Source organism: Pinus tabuliformis, chromosome 4_1, assembly GCF_031772625.1.
Source record: "Pinus tabuliformis cultivar Carrire ecotype Pingquan chromosome 4_1, CPIR1, whole genome shotgun sequence".
Classification (NCBI taxonomy): domain Eukaryota; kingdom Viridiplantae; phylum Streptophyta; class Pinopsida; order Pinales; family Pinaceae; genus Pinus; species Pinus tabuliformis.
Window position 1 is genome coordinate 193,051,458 of NC_142303.1, and position 19,674 is coordinate 193,071,131.

Sequence of the window (19,674 nt, forward strand, 5' to 3'; positions counted from 1 at the left end):
TGACACATTAGCTAATCATCAAAGAGATCCTCTTGGGCATGATGTGGAAGTACACATGCTCCCTAACCTGCAACTCCTTGAATGATCTATGTTGATATGCATAACTCTTATGCATGTCCCGCCCTTCCCTTAAATTTCTTCTGATAACATGTATCTCCTATTCCATCTCTGCCAACATGTCCAGTCCAATCAATACCCTATTCACTAAATCACTCTAGCTAATAGGAGTATTGCAACTCCGGACATAAAGAACCTCAATGTTAAATAGTAGAAAGAAAAGGATTCAATTGAATTATACCTTATTCAAATGGAGAAATTAGAATTTCCACATCAGTAGGATGACTTGAGTTGCAGTTAACAAGAGTGACATGGCTAGGTTACTTAGTTATGTGAGTCAATTCTAGTTTGTGTGCAAGAATTATAGTTGTGCGTGAGTTGATTGCTAAGATCTAGCAATCTAGTGGAGTTATAGTTAGTTAAACTCATTTATCTGAGCTCTATTATAGAATAGAGTTAGTATGAGTTCAGTTGAGTAGTTGTAATTGTTGTTAACTCATTGATCTCTCAGTTAACTAGTCAATTTACTAAAAATAACCCTAGTCATGCATGCAATTTGAATTGCCTAGTTGAGTGGAGGGAAAAGGCATAATTGTATTTATTGTTGTATATTGTTGAGCGTACAGAGTTTTCATGTAGCAGGTGAGGAATTCTCTCAGATTTGCGCAAGAAAATAAGAGCTCTTCCTATTCTTTAGGATCAAGAATTGTGGAAGTAAATAGGAGGAAGAAGGAGGCCTATTTTGGCTAAGTATTGCCTAGAGTAGACTCAGGAGGAGATTCATATTGCATTACAATTTGAGCTTCAAGTATTTAATCATTCATTGTAATAGATCATTTTTTTTCATCTGATATAATACAAATAGAAGTGGGGTTTTCCCTGTAAAAAAAATGAGTTCATTGTGATTGAATGAATGCATGTGTTTCTTGTCAATTTTCGTTTGACAGAATTAGTAGAAGAAATTTGTGTCTTTTGATTTCAGTGTGATTTCATTAGAAGCTGCAAATTTTGATTTATTATACAATGGACTTATCCCCAAGGATTCTTGATACCCATTATTATATGCAAACTCCACGAGTGGAAGATAATCCTCCCACTTCCTCTGCTAATGCATGACATACATCCTCAACATGTACTCAAGAATCCTGTTGACCCTCTTTGTCTGTGCATCTTTTTGTGGATGAGAAGTTGTACTGAAAACTAACTCTATCCCCAAGCCTACAAACAATTGCTTTGAAGACATGGAAGTGAACTTGGCGTCTTTGTCTAATATAATTTTCTTGGGAACACTATGTAACCTCACTATCTCTCTCATGAAGATCTGAGCTACCTCAGTAGCTAAAATTGTAGAATTCACTACAATAAAGTGAGCTACCTTGCACAACCTGTCAGCCAAAACCATAATGGGATCATGATGTTTTGATGTCCTCAAAAAACCTGTAATGAAGTCCATGGAAATGACCTCCCATTTCCATTATGGAATCATAATCGGTTTTAATAAACCAACTAGGTTTTTACACTCAACTTTCACCTGCTGGCATTCCAAACATCTAGCAACAGATTCATCCACCTCTTTCTTCAAGTTCGACCAATGATAAAACTTCTTGACTATTTTCAAAGTCTTATAATATCTTGGGTGGCCTAAATACAATTTGACATGAAACTCCATCAAGATAAGCTCCTTGATCTCACTTCTATCTAGCACATAAATCTTATTCCTGAATCTGACCAATCCATCTACACTGAGGTGATACTACTCATCTCTATCACCTTCACCTTTCCACTGCAATTTCTGCTTCAGCTTCTAGTACCTATCATCATGTTACCCTGCATGCAAGATACACTCTTCTAATTTTGTCCCATAAAAGCTCACAACTGAAATATGATTTAATTACATTATCCTACTAAGAGCATCTGCAACCCGCTTCTCATTGCCCTTAATGTACCTGATCTCGAAATCAAACTCACTAAGATTAGCCATCCATCTAGTTTACTAGGAATTCAGATTAGGTTGGTGAAACAAGTATCTCGATCCACTATGATCACTCATCAAAATAAACCTCCTACCAAGAAGATAATGCCTCCACATATTCAAGGCATGAATTATGGTTTCCAAGTCAATATCATGAGTCACATAGTTCTACTCATGCTCATTCATATTATTTGACTCATAGCGTACCACCTGTCCTTCTTGTATTAGGAATCCACCAACTCCTTTCTTGCAAACATTTGTACAGACTAAAATCTCCTTATTAGGATTTGCAATATTCGAGACTGGATAATTTGTAAGCAAATGCTTCAACTACTCAAAACCAGTTGCGCACTCCTTAGTCCATTCAAACTTCTTTCCCTTTCTTTACAAAGATGTGGTAGGATAGGAAATCTGTGAGAAGTTATTAATGAACCTCTTGTAATAACCTGTTAGTTCCATGAATGATCTGACCTCATCCACATTCCTAGGAGCTGGCCACTCCATGGTAGCTCTAATTGTTTCTAGATCTACTGTTATGTTGTCCTTCGAAACAACATGTCCCAAGTAATGAACTTGAGACTGAAAGAAACTGAACTTGCTAAGCTTGGAATGCAATTAATTCTGTCTAAAAAATATCAACATTGATTCCATGTGCTCTACATGCTATTCCTCATTCTTATAATATATCAATATATTATCAATGAACACTATCACAAACTTGTCCAGATAAGGATGCAACACATTGTTCATCAAACACATAAAAGTGGTTGGAGCATTAGTAAGACCAAAAGGAACCACCGCTAACTCATAATGCCCATACCTAGTATAAAATGCAGTCTTGTATATATCTTCTTCTTTGATGCACACCTGATGATATCTTGATCTCAGATCAATATTTGAAAACATTACTACTCCCTTCCGTTGATCAAATGAATCATCAATCCTTGACAATGGATACCTGTTCTTGATCATCACGTTGTTCAACTGCTTGTAATCAATATACAATATAAGAGTAACATCCTTCTTATTTACAAATAATGTAACAACCCTGGTGAAAATTCCATGTAATAAAAGTTAATAAAGGAAAAATAATAACTACAGTTGATGGGACACTTATTCCAAGCTAAATTTTGGGGAAAATAATAGTGATGTGGATCACTTGCGATTAATTAATGGCTAAGGAAATTGGAAAAGGAAATGGCAAAGAATTGGAAAGGCAAAGTGGCATTTTGGCACATTTATTTATGAAAATAATGGAAATTAGGAGAAAATGGAGGTGGAAGGTCACAATTTGCATGTGAGGAGGAAAATGAAGGAAAATAATGGAAAATGAAGAAAATAGAGGCCTCATTAATAAAAAGGCTTCTGAGGATTAGTACAAAGAATTTTTTCAGTTCAGTTTTGGAGCTCTCTCTCTATTTTCTCTCTCTCATACTCTTGGACATTTAGAGTTTTCTTGGAGCACTCTTAGAGGAGCGTGAATACTTGGATTTTTGGAGCAATAAGGAAAATGAAGAGCAAGAAAGAGCAAGAGGACATCAAGATCAACAACTACAACATTTTTTTCTTGTAGGTACTGAGTTTCATGTATGTTTTCCTCATTAGTTTTGGCATGCATGGCATATGCATGTGGTTTAATGGTCATGATCTATCGGTAGCATGGAGGATTGCTTGGATTGACAGTGGATTTGCCTAGCCTTGCCATTTCCTAGATAGACATGGTTTTGTGGGTTCATTTCTTTATTTTTCTGGTTGGTTCTCATGTTTCATGTTGGGTTGAGTTACTAGTTTTTGGAAGACCTGGTTGGACAAATGCTCTGGAAGCCCTGTAACAACTTGGGTTGAGTTACTAGTCCTAGAGGCTCTGATTGGACAAATGATATGGAATCGCGGTGGCAGCTGTGGGTTGAGTTACTAGTCCTAGAAGCCCTGGTTGGACAAATGATTTGGAATTGCGGTGGCAACTGTGGGTTGAGTTACTAGTCCTGGAAGCCTTGGTTGGAAGAAACGCTCTAGAGCCCTGGACGACTTGGGTAGAGACCGACCTGATGATGGTTTTGTGATGTTCGACTATGAGGTGGAATCGCTATTTGATGGGCTTAGGTGGTTTGGCCTCTGGAAGCCCTGGATGGTCTTGATTAACGTGTTTTATGAGATCCCATATTAATGTTTGGAATATGGCACGGGGGTGACTAGGTGCAGAGAGATGTGGCTTAGCCTTGTCTATGGTCGGGTGGTTCATGGAAATCCCACAACTAGTTGGCCTTTGCATCATTATTATTAGGTTATTTCTCATTGTTATTTCATGAGTATTATATTGGTTTATATGTGGATGATATGGTTGTGATTTCTTTGGTATCTCTGTTGCTATTATGTTGGTTATGAATTTGTATTATGACAGTGGCTATGTATGGCTTTCATCATGTTTTTACTTGTAAATGAATGAATAATATATCAATGGCCTAATGGATGAAACTGTTGCTAATGTGTTGAGGCATCAATGCTTCTTAGAGATTCTTAGATGAGTATGAGACCCATATGCTCATATCTATTGTTTACACCTGTAGATTAAATATTTGTGATATGTTTGACAAAATGAATGTCATGGTTAGTAGGGGTCCAGTCAAGCCCTTATTCAAGTAATTGCATTTGTATCATCATTCCATTGTTATATTTATGTTTTGAAGGTGTCATTTAGTTATGGGAAGTGACCTAGGCTCTGGGCTTGAAAAAGTGGCTCAAATCCTAGGGACGCAAGCACAACATTGGGCATAAAAGCCCCTGGACGCAGGCGTACCCATTATGTGGGAGCATCCAAAGCATACTGAACACATGCATGGCCATATCAAGGGAGAACCCAGGGATTTAATGGTCTAAAAAATCAGTGGGACCTAGGGGCTGGTTACTTGAGAGGTTGGGATGGTTCCTGGGAGTCCTATTGCTGATGTGGAAGGTTTATATGGTGTTTTTTCATCAGTTCCACTTCCTTAAGGTGACTCAGGAGGCCAAATCATATCATAGTAACTTCTCATCACATGTTTAGCCTAGTTGGCTGGTTACTTGGATAGATGTGGTATGAGGGTGTTACAGAGTGATATTAGAGCATGATTCACCCCTCAAACTGGATGGTATGTGTGTTGGTCATGCATTCATGTCGGTTGCATATGTGTTTCATGTGTTGTAAGACCATGCACTTGTTGCATTTGTATGGTATCGGTCATGGTTGTAGTGAGGTTGCCATGGGAAGTTGAGGGCATTGTTGTGGAGTGTGTCATCATGAGTGTATGGTTGATTATGCATTTCTTATGCATGTTAGTAGTCAAATGTGGTTAAGTGTAAAATAATGTGGTGGTTGCTTTCATGCGTGATGTCATGGTATGTGTAGTTGATATGGTCATGCATTGGTGATTGGACTCTAGCTAGAATGATGGTTATATGGTTATATGCTTATGTATTATATGTATATATTCTATCATGATTATATTATACATGTATTACGCTGGTTGGTTGATCTTACATATGAGGTATCATCCCCGAATTATGCTAAGGTACATTGGTTTATTGTGATTTGGTTTAGCGGACATGATATGCCTTGCATGAATAATATCAAATATGACTTGCAAGATGGTAAACTACATTTCTAGAGACTCTCCCTATGGATAAGATGAGTAGCATGGTGTTGGGAACTCTTCTACTTTGGAAGACACACTAAGAAGCTTAAAGGTAGAAATAAGGAGTTGTAAGGAAAAAATGACATAATAATATTGGCACAAGAGAAACAAGAAGAGGTAAATGTAGTGATACTTCCAAGTTTGTTATAATTGCAATGACAAGGACCACTTCGGATTAGACATGAATAGGAGAACAAAACTAATGAGGCATATGGTAGTAGGTCTCGTGGTGGTCCGGGTCAAATAAAGATGACACAGTGAGATATGGGAGGTTGCTGGATACTCCGGATAGGAGAGGTGATGGAGAAGAGTATTATTATAGTTCTGGTTCAGATAGGCACTACGATCATAATCGTTATCATCATTACAGGAGGAGTGATATGGGATATTTTCCATATGAGTTTAAGAAAGAAAATCCACCTACATTTGATGGAGAGATGAAGAAATAATAGGATGCAGAGGCATGGTTTCTTGGTATGAGGAAGTTCTTCAGGTTGCATGATTACTCAGAGAACATGAAAGCCAAAATATCTACATTCAGTCTCAAAGGTAAAGAAGATATTTGGTGGGAAGATGTGAATAATGTCAGAGGTATTCATGAGGAGGACTTGACTTGGAGTGGGTTTGAGAGACAATTCAAGAAGAAGTACCTATCAAAGAGATACTTTGATGGCAGGACAAAAGAATTCTATGAGATAAAGATGAGATCGATGATATATGAGGAGTACACAGCTACTTCTTAGAGCTACTAAGGTATGTTCCTTACCTCAAGGAGGAGAAGGCCAAGATTCAAAGATTCATTAGTGGATTACCGATTGCATTCAAAGACAGGATTGATTTCGATGAGCTTAGATCATTGGAGGAGGCCATCTGAAAGCTAAAGTATTTCTATGAACAATTGAAGCACAGATATGAGACTAAGAAATACTCAAAGGGAAAAAATAAGAACAAAGGAAAATGGGACAAGAAGCGAGAAAGACCTCATGGTACAGGTAATAAAGAGAATGAAGTGCCATTTAAGAAGTTCAATGCATCTGACAAAGGATAGGGATTTCAATTTGAGGAGAAGAGTAAGGATGTAGGCTGCAAGCCTATAGAGTGTTAGACTTATGGAAAGAATCATCATTGGAGCGATTGTCCACAACATCAGGATGGTATACCACAAAACTATAGTGCTTAGGAGGCACAAACAGTGGGAGATGTTGGGAAGAGTATTCCTAGGATCTATGCAACGTTGGATAAAAGATAGACATAACATCAAACATCTAGCATTGGGATGGATTATAAGCTTTGTGATCAAGTTGTTTCTATTTTGATTGAACATGGATCTAATTATAGTTATGTTAATTCTAACATGGTGGATAAGTGTGGTTTAAATAAAGAAACGCATGGAGAGTCTTAATTAGTGTAGTTGGATATAGATACAAATAAGTGAGTTCATCATTGGGTAAGATCTTGTAAATTTGATTTGAATGGTATGCCTACCTCACCACATTTGAATGTATTATCATTAAGATCATACACTATGTTGGGCATGGATTGGTTGTACCTTCATAGAACCAAGGTGGATTTTTATGACAAATCCAATGAGTGCTTGAATGATAATGGGGAAAAAAGAGTTTTGTGAGGTAAGAAGAAAGCGACATCAGTTAGGATGGTGACAACTATGTAGGCCAAGCATAGTCACACGAAAGGGTGTGTGTTATTTGTACTGCACATTTTTAGTGAAAAAGGTAAGGAAGTTGAGGATGTAGATGTTTTGAGCAGGTACCCAGTCCTACAATAGTTTTAGGATGTATTTCTTGAGGATATTTCAGAGTTTCCACCTCACATGGAAGTAGATTTTTCTATTGAGTTGGTGCCATGGGAAACTATGGCATCAAATGCATCTTACAGGATGAGTACACCTGAGTTAGTAGAGTTGAAGCTAAAGTTGAAGGAAATGTTTGACAAGTGATACATAAGGCCAAGTGTATTGCCATGGGGCACACCAGTACTATTTGTGAAGAAGAAGGAGGGTACTATCAAGTTGTGCATTGATTATAGGTAGTTGAAGAAAGTGACCATCAAGAATAGTTATCCGTTACCGAGGATTGATGACTTGTTAGATCAGTTGAAGGGCGCAACAATGTTCCTGAAGGTTGATCTGAGATCCAGATATCATCAGCTACACATTAAGGAAGAGGACATCTACAAGACAACTTTCCAGATGAGCTATGGGCATTATGAGTTTATTGTAGTTCCATTTGGTTTAACTAATTCTCTAGCTACCTTTATGTGCTTGAAGAATAATTCATTGCATCCATATTTGGACAAGTTCGTTATTCAGTTCATTGATGATATATTGGTATATTATAAAAATGAGGAAGAGCATGCTGAACATTTAGTAGCAGTGTTGAGGTTGTTGAGAGGGCATTAGTTGTGTGCTAATCTCAACAAGTGTAGTTTCTTTCATACTAAGGTGCATGGGACATTTTGTCTCCAAGGAGGGCATAACAGTGGACCCATAAAAGGTAAGAGCTATTCTGCAGTGTGCAGCTCCCAAGAATTTTGACGAGGTGAGATATTTCATGGGGTTAGCATGTTATTACAGGAGGTTCATCAAGAACTTCTCACTGATTGTTTATCCTATTACAACATTGTAGAGGAAAGGTAAGAAGTTTGAATGGATAGAGGAGTGTGCGGCCAATTTTGAACAACTCAAGCAATTGTTGACACATGAACCAATGTTAAATATCGCAGATATGGATAAAGAGTTTATAGTATGTACATATTATTGCAAGAGAGGAGTTGGTTGAGTCCTTATGGAGGATGGACAGGTGGTATGTTATGAGTCACAAAAACTAAATGAGCACGGGAAGAACTATCCCACACATGACCTTGAGTTGGCGATGATCATACATGCATTGAATATGTGGAGGCACTCTCTTCTTGGCAGGAGGCTTGTATTGATGCATGATCACAATGGTCTACGATATCTATTTGACGAACTAAATTTTAATCGTAGGTAGGCTCAGTGGTTGGCCATGATCACTGAGTTCGACTTTGAGATCAAGTATATCAAACGTAAAGAGAACAAGGTGGTAGATGCTCTTAGAAGGAGGATACAGGTAAGTCACATTGAAGCCATGAGCTCCTATGGGACATATTTACAGTATAGGATCTTGCAGGTAGGTCAGCAAGATGTCAGGTATATTGAGATTGTGCATAGGTTGTAGCAGAGTACAGGTACAGGTAGTGTTATAAAATTATATATTACAGAGCAATGGAACTCATAAAATATTGTAGAATATAAACACAGAAAACACATAAAACAAGAGAGACATAGATATACATGGTTCATCCAATTTGGGCTACGTCCACGGAGAAACAACCATTCTTTCCTTTATATTATCCACCAAAATGAAGAGATACAACCTACAACAGATCCACTGTAATTCCATGTTTTCTCTCACACAATCCCCTCTCTTTCTTGCTCATAATACAAACATACATAGCCACAATACAATTCCCTCATCTATAGCGAGGGGTTTCCTTCTAGGGAAAAAAACCTTAAATTAAGCATAAATTCTACTGTCAGATCATCCGCTCAGATTGACTATGAAATTACAATATTTTACAAGGAAAATTTACATCTATTTTTAGCTTCGGGGGTACTTCCCCTGAATCCTCGCCGGGGGGGCTCATAAAAATCATCGTCGCCCCCCCTTGGACCCCCTTAGTGGTGAAAAAATGTGTGGAGTTTCCACCACATTACAAACTGGGGTCCAATGTGGATATACCTTTGAATAAAGAAGAGAATCAGGCTCCACACCCAACAATCTCCCACTTGGAGACTGATTATAGCAACTCCACTGCTACTTCATTTGCTAGAAAATGAATCCACTTTGGACCTAGTTGTTTCTCATCTTCTTCATCATACTTGAAGACCAATTGAAACTTTTTAGAATCTCAATTTCTCCTTGGTTACAACTTTAGTCAACATATCTGCAGGATTCTGGCTAGTGTGTATCTTTTCGAGCTTCAACTGTCCATTTTCCAACACTGATCATATGAAATGGTACTTGAGATGTATATGTTTAGTATTGGAATGAAATGCAGATTTATTTGCAAGATGAATGGCACTCTAGATGTCACTATATAACCTGTCCAACTCTTGCTTCTTACCCAATTCATCCAGAAACCTTTATAACCAAATAATTTCTTTACTATCTTGTGTAGCAGCAACATTCTCTGCTTCTGTTATTGAGAGTGAAACATAACTTTGCAATTTTGAAACCCAACTGGTAGTTTTTCCACCTATAGTAAACACATACCCTATGGTGCTCCTCATGTTATCTCTATCACTTGCCATATCTACATCAACATATCCCTATAGAGCAATGCTTGAACACAAAATAATAATGCTTGATATGTTGTACCTCTTAAATACCTGAGAATCCACTTCACTACAATATAATGTTCTTTTCCTGGATTTTTCATGTACCTTCTTACAACTCCCACTGCATGTGCAATATAAGGCCTTGCACAGACCATTCCATACATTAAGCTTCCTACTGTTGATGCATATGGAACTTTAGACATATAATCCATCTCTCCCTGACTCTTGGGAAACATCTCCTTACTTAGTTTGAAATGGCTAGCCAAAGGTGTGGTAACTGGTTTTGATTTCTACATATTAAATCTTTTCAACACCTTTTGTATGTACTCACTTTTAGACGATGTTAATTTGTGATTTTTCATGTCTCTACTTACTCTCATACCAAGGATTTGTTTCGCAGCATCGAAATCCTTCATTGCAAATGAGTTTTCCAATTTTCTTTTGAGAACATTTATTTCCTGCATTTTAGAACCTGAAACGAGCATGTCATCTACATACAATAACAATATAATATAACTACCATAATTTTTCCTTTTGAAATAAACACAACGATCAGAGTGACATCTAGTATAACCTTGTTCAGACACAAACCTGTGAAATTTTAGATACCATTGCCTTGGAGCCTATTTTAAGCCATACAATCTCTTCTTCAACCTGCACACTAGTTTCTCCTTCGCTTTGACCTCATATCCTTGTGGTTGCTACATATATATCTCTTCCTCCAAATCCCCATGGAGAAAGGTCATCTTTACATCTAATTACTCAAGATGAAAATCTTCTGTTGCTACTAGACTTAAAATAGTTTTGATTGAAGTCTTTTTAAAAATAAGAGAAAATATCTCATCAAAGTCTATACCTTTTTTATGTGCAAACGCCTTCATCACGAGTCTATATTTATACCTTCTTCTACCTCCATCTGCTTCCTTCAACCTATAAACCCATTTATTCTGCAATGTTGTTTTTCCTGCAAGCAACCTAGCTAAGTCCCAAGTTTGATTATGTACCAAGGAGTCCATCTCTTCTTTCATGGCTAGCTCCAACTTCTTCTTGGTCTCCGCCTGCACTGCTTCTTCATATGGTTCACTAGAATCAGTAAAAAATACATAATATAATGAAGGAGAGTATCATTTAGTGGATCTACTTATCCTGGTAGATCTTCTAACACCACTTTCAGGTGTTTGAGGTGCTTGTTGTTGTTGTGTTTGATGTTGTTGTTCTGGCCGTTGATCATTATGATTTTCAAGCACCTTTACTTTTTCTTTGATCACATCAAGCACTGTGTATTCTCTACTTTATTTTTCCTGTTTCGTTTCTTGCACCTGATCCTTATACAAAACATTTTCATTGAATATGACATCTCTGCTCCTAATGATTTTGTGATTTTCATAATCATATAAGTGATAACCAAAATTATTAACGCTATATCCAATAAAGCTACATTTCCTAGATTTTTCCTCAAATTTTGTTCTATTTTCTTTGTTAATGTGGACAAATTCTTCACAACCAAAAGTCTTTAAATATGAGTAGTTTACCTTTTTACCTAGCCATGCCTCCTCTGGAATACCTCCATCCAAGGAAATTGAAGGCCTTCTATTTATTAGATAAACAATAATATCTACAACATGTGCCCAAAATTGTAAAGGAAATCCTGCATGCAATCTCATGCACCTTGCACCCTCCATGATTATCTTATTCATCCTTTCTGACAAACCAGATTCTTGTGGTGTTCTTGGAACTGTATTCTCTCTACAAATTCCACGCTTTGAACAATACTTATCAAACTCTTTACTGCAGAATTCACCTCCATTGTCTGATATGAGACACTTCAACCTTTTTCCTGTCTCATTTTCAACCAAAGATTTCCATTTCTTGAAAGTATCAAATACATCTGATTTATTTCAAATACAATAAATCCACGTTTTTCTGGTTGTATCATCAATAAAAGTAACATAATAATGCGAGACACCGAGAGATGATACTTGAGAAGTTCCCCATACATATGTATGCAAAAGCTCTAATTTTTCACTCTTCTTTTCTTTCGCAATTCTGAGGAATCTGACTCTCTTCTATTTTCCATAAACAAAATTCTCACAAAATTCCAAATCATTGTGCTTCAAACTTGGCAACAAATTTCTTGAGTGAAGAATCTTCATCCTCTTCTCACTTAACCTATGATTCCACAATGTTGTATGTGCTCCTGTAGAGGTTAAAGCATTAACATAATTAGAAATACCATTGCATAAATACAATGTACCAACGTTTTCTCCTTTTACTATTACCAGGGATCCTTTAGTGACCTTCCAAGTTTTATCAGTAAAAGTAGTCACACAACCTTCACCTCCCAACTACCCTATTGAAATTAGATTCTTCTTCAGATCTAGAACATTCCTTACCTCCTTCAATAGCCATTGGATTCCATTTTGTTGTTTTATGAAAACTTTACCCATTCCAATGATTTTACAGGGTTTATCATCACCCAAATGTACCTGTCCAAAATCTCCTTGAACATAATCATGAAAATGTTTCCTATCAGGTGTGGCATGGAATGTGGCCCTTGAATCTACCATCCATGCATCAATAATATTTTGTAATGAAAGAATCAAAGCATATTGCAACACATCATTTGTCACATTCGCTTCATGATTGTTTTCTTGCTGCACGTCTCCTTCTTTTCCCTTCCGAGACTTACAGTCTTTCTTTAGGTGTCCTTTCTTCCTGCATTTCCAGCACACTATCCCCAATATGGACTTGGATCTGCATTTCCTTGACTTACTGCTATAGCATGGGCTCTTTCCTCTTTCCATTTTTCTTCCCTTAGTCTTTGAAATCAAAGCATTACCTGATGTCTCACTGAAGCTTTTTCGTTGCATTCCTTGCTAAGGATCACATCGACAACATCATGAAACTTTAAAGTACTAGATCTAGAGATAGAGTTACTAATGACCATAAATAAACCATTCCAACTTTCTAAAAATGAGCACAAACATAACAGAGCCCTAACTTCATCATCAAAATTTACCCCTACAGAACTTAACTAACTGGTAACCGTATTAAATTCATTTAAGTGATCAACAACAGATCAACCTTCTAACATCTTCATATTAAATAAACCCTCTATTTGGCCAATTCTGACATTAAACCCTCAGTTGTCATTTCCTTTGAACTATTAAAGGCTACGGATGCTGTTAGGCACAAATGTATTGTTCCAAGTGACTTTTTGTCAAGAATATCCCATTCTGTGTTTGTCATACTCATCGACTTCTTTGTCTTTCCGCTCAATGGAAGGTACAGATCTTTCTGATACAGATAATCTTCCATCCGCATCTTCCACATCTGGTATATTTTGCCGTTAAATTTTGTAACCCTAAACCTAACATCTTCTACCCTTTCTCCCACTTGAACTAGGAACCCTTCTGTCCCATGAGTTTATCAGCCAAATAAACCTTCGGCTCTGATACGAGTTGTTAGAAAATTATATATTATATACCAATGGAACACATAGATTATTGCTAAAAATATAAACACAAAAAACACATAAAACAAGAGAGACACAGATATACATGGTTCACCGAATTTGGGCTACGTCCATGGAGAAACAACCAGTCCTTCCTTTATATTATCTAGTAAAATGAAGAAATATAACCTACATTAGATGCACTGTAATTCTCTCTTCACTTTCACACAATCTCCTCTCTCTTTCTTGTTTAGAATACACACATACATAGCCATAATACAATTCCCTCATGTATAGTGAGTGGTTTCGTTCTAGGGAAAAAAACCCTAAATTAAACACAACTTCTACCGTCAGATCATTCCCCTAATGAACGGTTCATATTGACTACGAAATTACAATATTTTACAAGGTAATTTTACATCTATTTTTAGCTTTGGGGGTGCTGCCCCTGAAACCCCATGAGGGTGGGCTCATAAAAGTCATTGTCGCTCCCCCTGAACCCCCTTGGTGGCAAAAAAACTGGCGGAGTTATCGCCCCATTACGAGCTAGGGTCCAATGCAGCGATACCTTTGAATAAAGAAGGATAATCAGTCTCCACACCCAATAGGTAGTGCTATAGGCACAGGTACAGGTATAGGTACAGGTGTATGTGCACAGGTTATGGACTATCGTCTCATGATAGATGGATTGGTTAGATTTAGGGACATGATATATGTGTCAGAGAATAGTGAGCTCAAGAAGGTGATATTGAGGGAGTTTCATGCGAAGCCATATTTAGGTCACTGAGGTTATCAAAAGACACTGAAAGCAATGAAGAAATTCTATTATTGGTTAGATTTGAAGAGAGATGTAGCAGATTTTGTGGCTACGTTATTTGATTGTCAGGAGGTGAGGGAAAAGTGTGAGAATCCAGGTGGATTGCTACAGTTGATTTCGATTCGAGAGTGGAAATGGGAGGTAATTTCCATAGAATTTATCATAGGTTTGCCGAGGATAGTGAGACAACATGATTCCATCATGGTAGTGGTGGAGAGGTTGATGAAGGTAGCACATCTCATTCTAGTAAAGTCTACATTATAAGTAAGTGATGTAGCACAGGTCTTCATCGGGGACGTGGTCATATTGCATGGAGTTCCAAAGAAGATTGTGTCAGCCAGGGATGCGAAGTTCATTTCCAAGTTCTGGAAGGGGATATTTGTAGATTTGGGCACAAATTTGGCCTTCAGTACAACTTATCATTCACAGATAGATGGACAAATAGAGAGGGTCAATTGGATATTGGAGGATATGTTGAGGACGTATGAGATGCATCAACAACAAAAGTGGAAAGAGTACCTTCCATTGGTAGATTTTTCTTACGAAAATGGGTATCAGGGGTCACTGAAGATGAGCCCATTTGAGGCATTGTATGGGAAGAGTTGTAATACTCCCATCAGTTGCAGTGATCCAGTTAACAGGGTATTGATTGAACCGGACATGTTGGCAGACATGGAGTTGGAAATGCAGGTAATCAAGAAGAATTTGGAAGCAGCACAAGATAGGCAGAAGAGCTATGCATATCAGAATAGGCTGTTCAAGGAGTTCGATATTGGGGAACAATTGCAATTGTGCATCAAACCGATGAAGAGCTCCTTGTGGATTGGATCACGTGCCGTGCTGGCACCGCGGTTTTGTGGAACTTTCAAGATTATTGAGAGGATTGGGCCAGTAGCCTATCGACTTACACGGTCTTTGACAGTGAAATTCCAAAATGTTTTCCATGTTTCGTTTCTTAAGAAGTATGTTAAAGACGTTGATCATGTGATTGACTGGTCTGTATTGTAGGTGCAGCTAGAAGGACAATTCCAGCCAGAACCAGAATGTATTTTTCAGAGATATATGCTCATGCTTTGGAACTGAGAAATCGAGCAGGTTAAAGTGAAATGGAAGAACTTTGGGACCGATGAAGCTACATGGGAGATGGCAGATCAAATGCAGGCTATGTATCCTTCCTTATTTGTTGGTTGAGAGATTTTTTTGGTATATGCTTTTGGTACATTTTTTGGTGATGTTTGGTATATGTACATATGTATATGGATGTAAATACCACCATGAGCTATGTTATAAATCTCCAATAAGTGGTATGGGTTTCATGTCATTATGATGTTATACTTGTTATGTTGTCATGTTGGTTTTCTTCTCAGCAGGATGATCATTGTAAATATTGCATCGAGCTAAGTTATAAATCTCCATGGACAATATGTTTTTCTTACAACAACCCTTTTGGTTGTAGGTGTTATTGAACACCGAGGATGGTGTTCCCCCAAGGGGGAGGGTTCTGTAACAACCCTTGTGAAAATTCCATGTAATAAAAGTTAATAAAGGGAAAATAATAACCACGGTTGATGGGACACTTATTCCAAGTTGAATTTTGGGAAAAAGCATAGTGATGGGGATCACTTGTGATTAATTAATGTCTAAGAAAATTGGAAAAGGAAATGGAAAAAGCTTTGGAAAGGAAAAGTGGCATTTTGGCACATTTATTTACGAAAATAATGGAAATTAGGAGAAAAGAGAGGTGAAAGGTCATAGGTTGCATGTGAGGAGGAAAATGAAGAAAATATAGGCCTCATGAATAAAAAGCTTATGAGGATCAATACACATACTTTTTTCAGTTTGTTTTTGGAGCTCTCTCTCTATTCTCTCTTTCTCATACTCTTGCACATTTAGAGTTTTCTTGGATCACTCTTGGAGGAGTATGGATATTTGGAGTTTTGGAGCAAGAAGGCAAAAAAGAGTAGGAAAGCGCAATAGGACATCAGGATCAACAAATACAATGGGTTTTTCTTGTAGGTACCGAGATGCATGTATGTTTTCCTCAATAGTTTCGGGATTAATGGCATATGCATGTGTTTTATTGGTCATGATCTGTCACTGGCATGGAGAATTGCCTAAATTGACAGTGGATTTTCCTACCCTTGACATTTCCTGGATAGCCATGGTGTTGTGGGGTCATTTCTTTCTTTTTCTGGTTGGTTCTCATGTTTCCTTAGATTGGGTTGAGTTACTAGTTCCTAGAAGCCCTGTAACAACTTGGGTTGAGTTACTAGTTTTGGAAGCCCTTGTTGGAAAAATGATCTGGAAGTCCAATGACAGCTGTGAGTTGAGTTACTAGTCCTGGAAGCCTTGGTTGGAAAAAATGCTCTGGAGCCTTGGAAGGCTTGGGTAGAGACCGATTTGATGATGGTTTTGTGATGTGCGACCATGGTGGAAGCATTGTTTGATGGGTTGAGGTGCTTTGAACTCTGGAAGCCCTGTATGGTTTTGATTGACGTGTTTTATGAGAGCCCACATTTATGCTTGAAATATGGCATAAGGGTTAGTCGAAGAGAGATTTGTCTCAATGTTGCATACGGTCGAGTGGTTCATGGAAGTCCCACAACTGTTTGGCCTTTGTGTCAATAATATGAGGTTATTTCTCCTTGTGATTTCATGAGTATTATACAGGTTTATATGTGGATGATATGGTTGTGATTTCCTTGGTATTTCTATTGCTATTATGCTGGTTATGAATTTGTATTATGACAGAGGCGATGTATGGTTCTCATCATGGTTTTACTTGTAAATGAATTAGTAATGTATTAATGGTCTAATGGATGAAACTGCATCTAATGTGTTGAGTGTATCAATGCTTCTTAGCAATTCTTATATGAGAATGAGACCCCTATGCTCATAACTTTTGTCTACACCTATAGATTACATATTTGTGATATGTTTGACGAAATTCCCGTCATGTTTAGTAGGGGTCCAATCAATCCCTTGTTCAAGTAATTTCTTTTGTATCATCATTCCATTGTTATATTCTGCTCTGAAAGTTTGATTTAGTTCTGGGCAATGACGTAGGCTCTCGACTTGAAAAAGTGGCTCAAATCTCGGGGATGCAGGCATAACACTAAGAAGAAAAATCCTTGGACGCAGGCATAACCATGCTATGGGAGCATCCAAAGCCTTGTGGATGCATGCATGCCCATATCAAGGGAGAGTCTAGAGGTTTAATGGTCTAAGAACATAGTGGGACCCAAGGGCTAGTTACCTAAGAGGTTGGGATGGTTTCCGGGAGTCCTAATACTGATGTGGAAGGTATGTATGGAGTGTTTATCTCTGTTCCAGTTCCTTAAGGTGACCTAGGAGGTGGAATCATATCATAGTAATTTCTCGTCACATGTTTATCCCGGTTGGCTGGTTACTTGGGTAGATGTGGGTGGAGGGTGTTACAAATAATACTAGTGCACCCCATGGTGATACACTTTTCCTTCTATATCCCTTATCAAGAATTTCCTTAAGATGCAACTTCAATTCCACCAACTATGAAGTTCTCATCCTGTAAGGTGCCTTTGATTTTAGCATCGCTTCAAGTACAAACTCAATAGAGAAATCCACTTCCCTATGAGGTGGTAACTTTAAGATCTTTGTCAGAAACACATCCTGAAATTGTTGCAAAACAGGGTACCTCTTCAGAACTTCATCATCCTCAACATATTTCCCTTTATCACTAGAAACATGAACTACAAACAATAGACAAACTTTCCTACAACTACGCTTAGCTTGCATGGCTATAACCATTCTCACTTATGTAAGCTTCTTCTTTCCCTACAAGATTCTCCTTTCTCCATCATCATCCAGGCACTCAATAGCCTTCTCAAAGAAAGATACCTTGATCTTGTGAGTAAACAACCAATCCATGCCCAAAATCATATTATATGGTCCCAAATGAAGCTCATTTAGATGTGCTGATGTAGGCATACCATTTAGCTCAAATGCACAAGTTCTCACCCAATGATGAACTATTTTCATGGTCCCTGTAGCCAATTGCATCAACCAAGACTCTACATGCACTTCTTTATTCAAGACACACTTATCCACCAGGTCAGGACTAACATAACTATAATTGGATCTAAGATCAATCAAAATGGAAACAGCTAGATAAAAAAGCTTACCTTCCATCTCAATAATGGATGTTTGATGACCTCGTATGTGTTATCAAGCGTTGCATAGATCCAAGGAATTATTTGAAAAATACTCCCATCTATCTATGCCTCTTGGCCACTGTAGATATGATGTTTTCCACCTTGGTACAAAGGAAAATCCTTCTTGTGATGGTCTTTTCCACAAATCCAACATTGCAACACTTCACTACCACTACCTTCATTCTGTTGCTCTCTAGGGTGAGATTGATGTCCTTTCTTAGCTCCATTAAACTTCTTGTAAGGAGCCACATTTTATTTCTCACATGCATCCTGAGGTCTTCCTCACTTCTGAAACTACTTTCCTTTACCCTTATTAATCCCTTTACAGTCACACTTAGGCTCACACTTACAGTTCAAATGCTCATAAAAATGCTTCAATTTCCTAATGAATTCCTCTAATGACCGAGTCTCATCATAGATAATACGATCCTTGAATGCTAATGGAAATCCACTGATGAATATTTGGACCTTTTTGTTCTCATACTCGGGTTAGGGCACATACTTCAACAAATCCAGAAATTTGGCCATGTACTCTTCATCTGTCATGGAACCCATATTCAACTCATAAAATCCCTTAGCCTTTCCATCATAATATCTCTCATACAAGTACTTGTTCCGGAAGAGTCTTTTAAAATCATGCCAAATCATCTCTTCTACCTTAATTCCTTTGACATGCTTCACATATCCTCAACAAATATCTACTTTTCCATTGAGACTGAAGATCACTATCTTGACTTTCATATTCTCTGTATAATCATGCAATTCGAAGAACTTCTTCATTCCAAGCAACCATGCTTCTACATCTTCCGGTTTCTTCATAACTCCATCAAAATTAAGAGGCTTGAATTTCTTGAACTCCTTTGGAAATCACTTCTTCTCACTCCTCCTATAAAGAGAATGGCGGTTGTTAGTCAAGGAGGTAACTCCTCAAACTGAATTAAGATTTTGCATTAAGGTTGATCATAGATATATACATGGAGAGAGAGTTTCTTGGGCTTCATCTCCTAGTGTCTCTTCATATTCCAACTCTCCTTATTTTCTATTTTAATTATTTTACACAGATTCACCCAATCGCAAGGATTAGGTGTCAACATTTCCCCCCTTAATATGAAGGGATGTTGGTGAGTCCAAT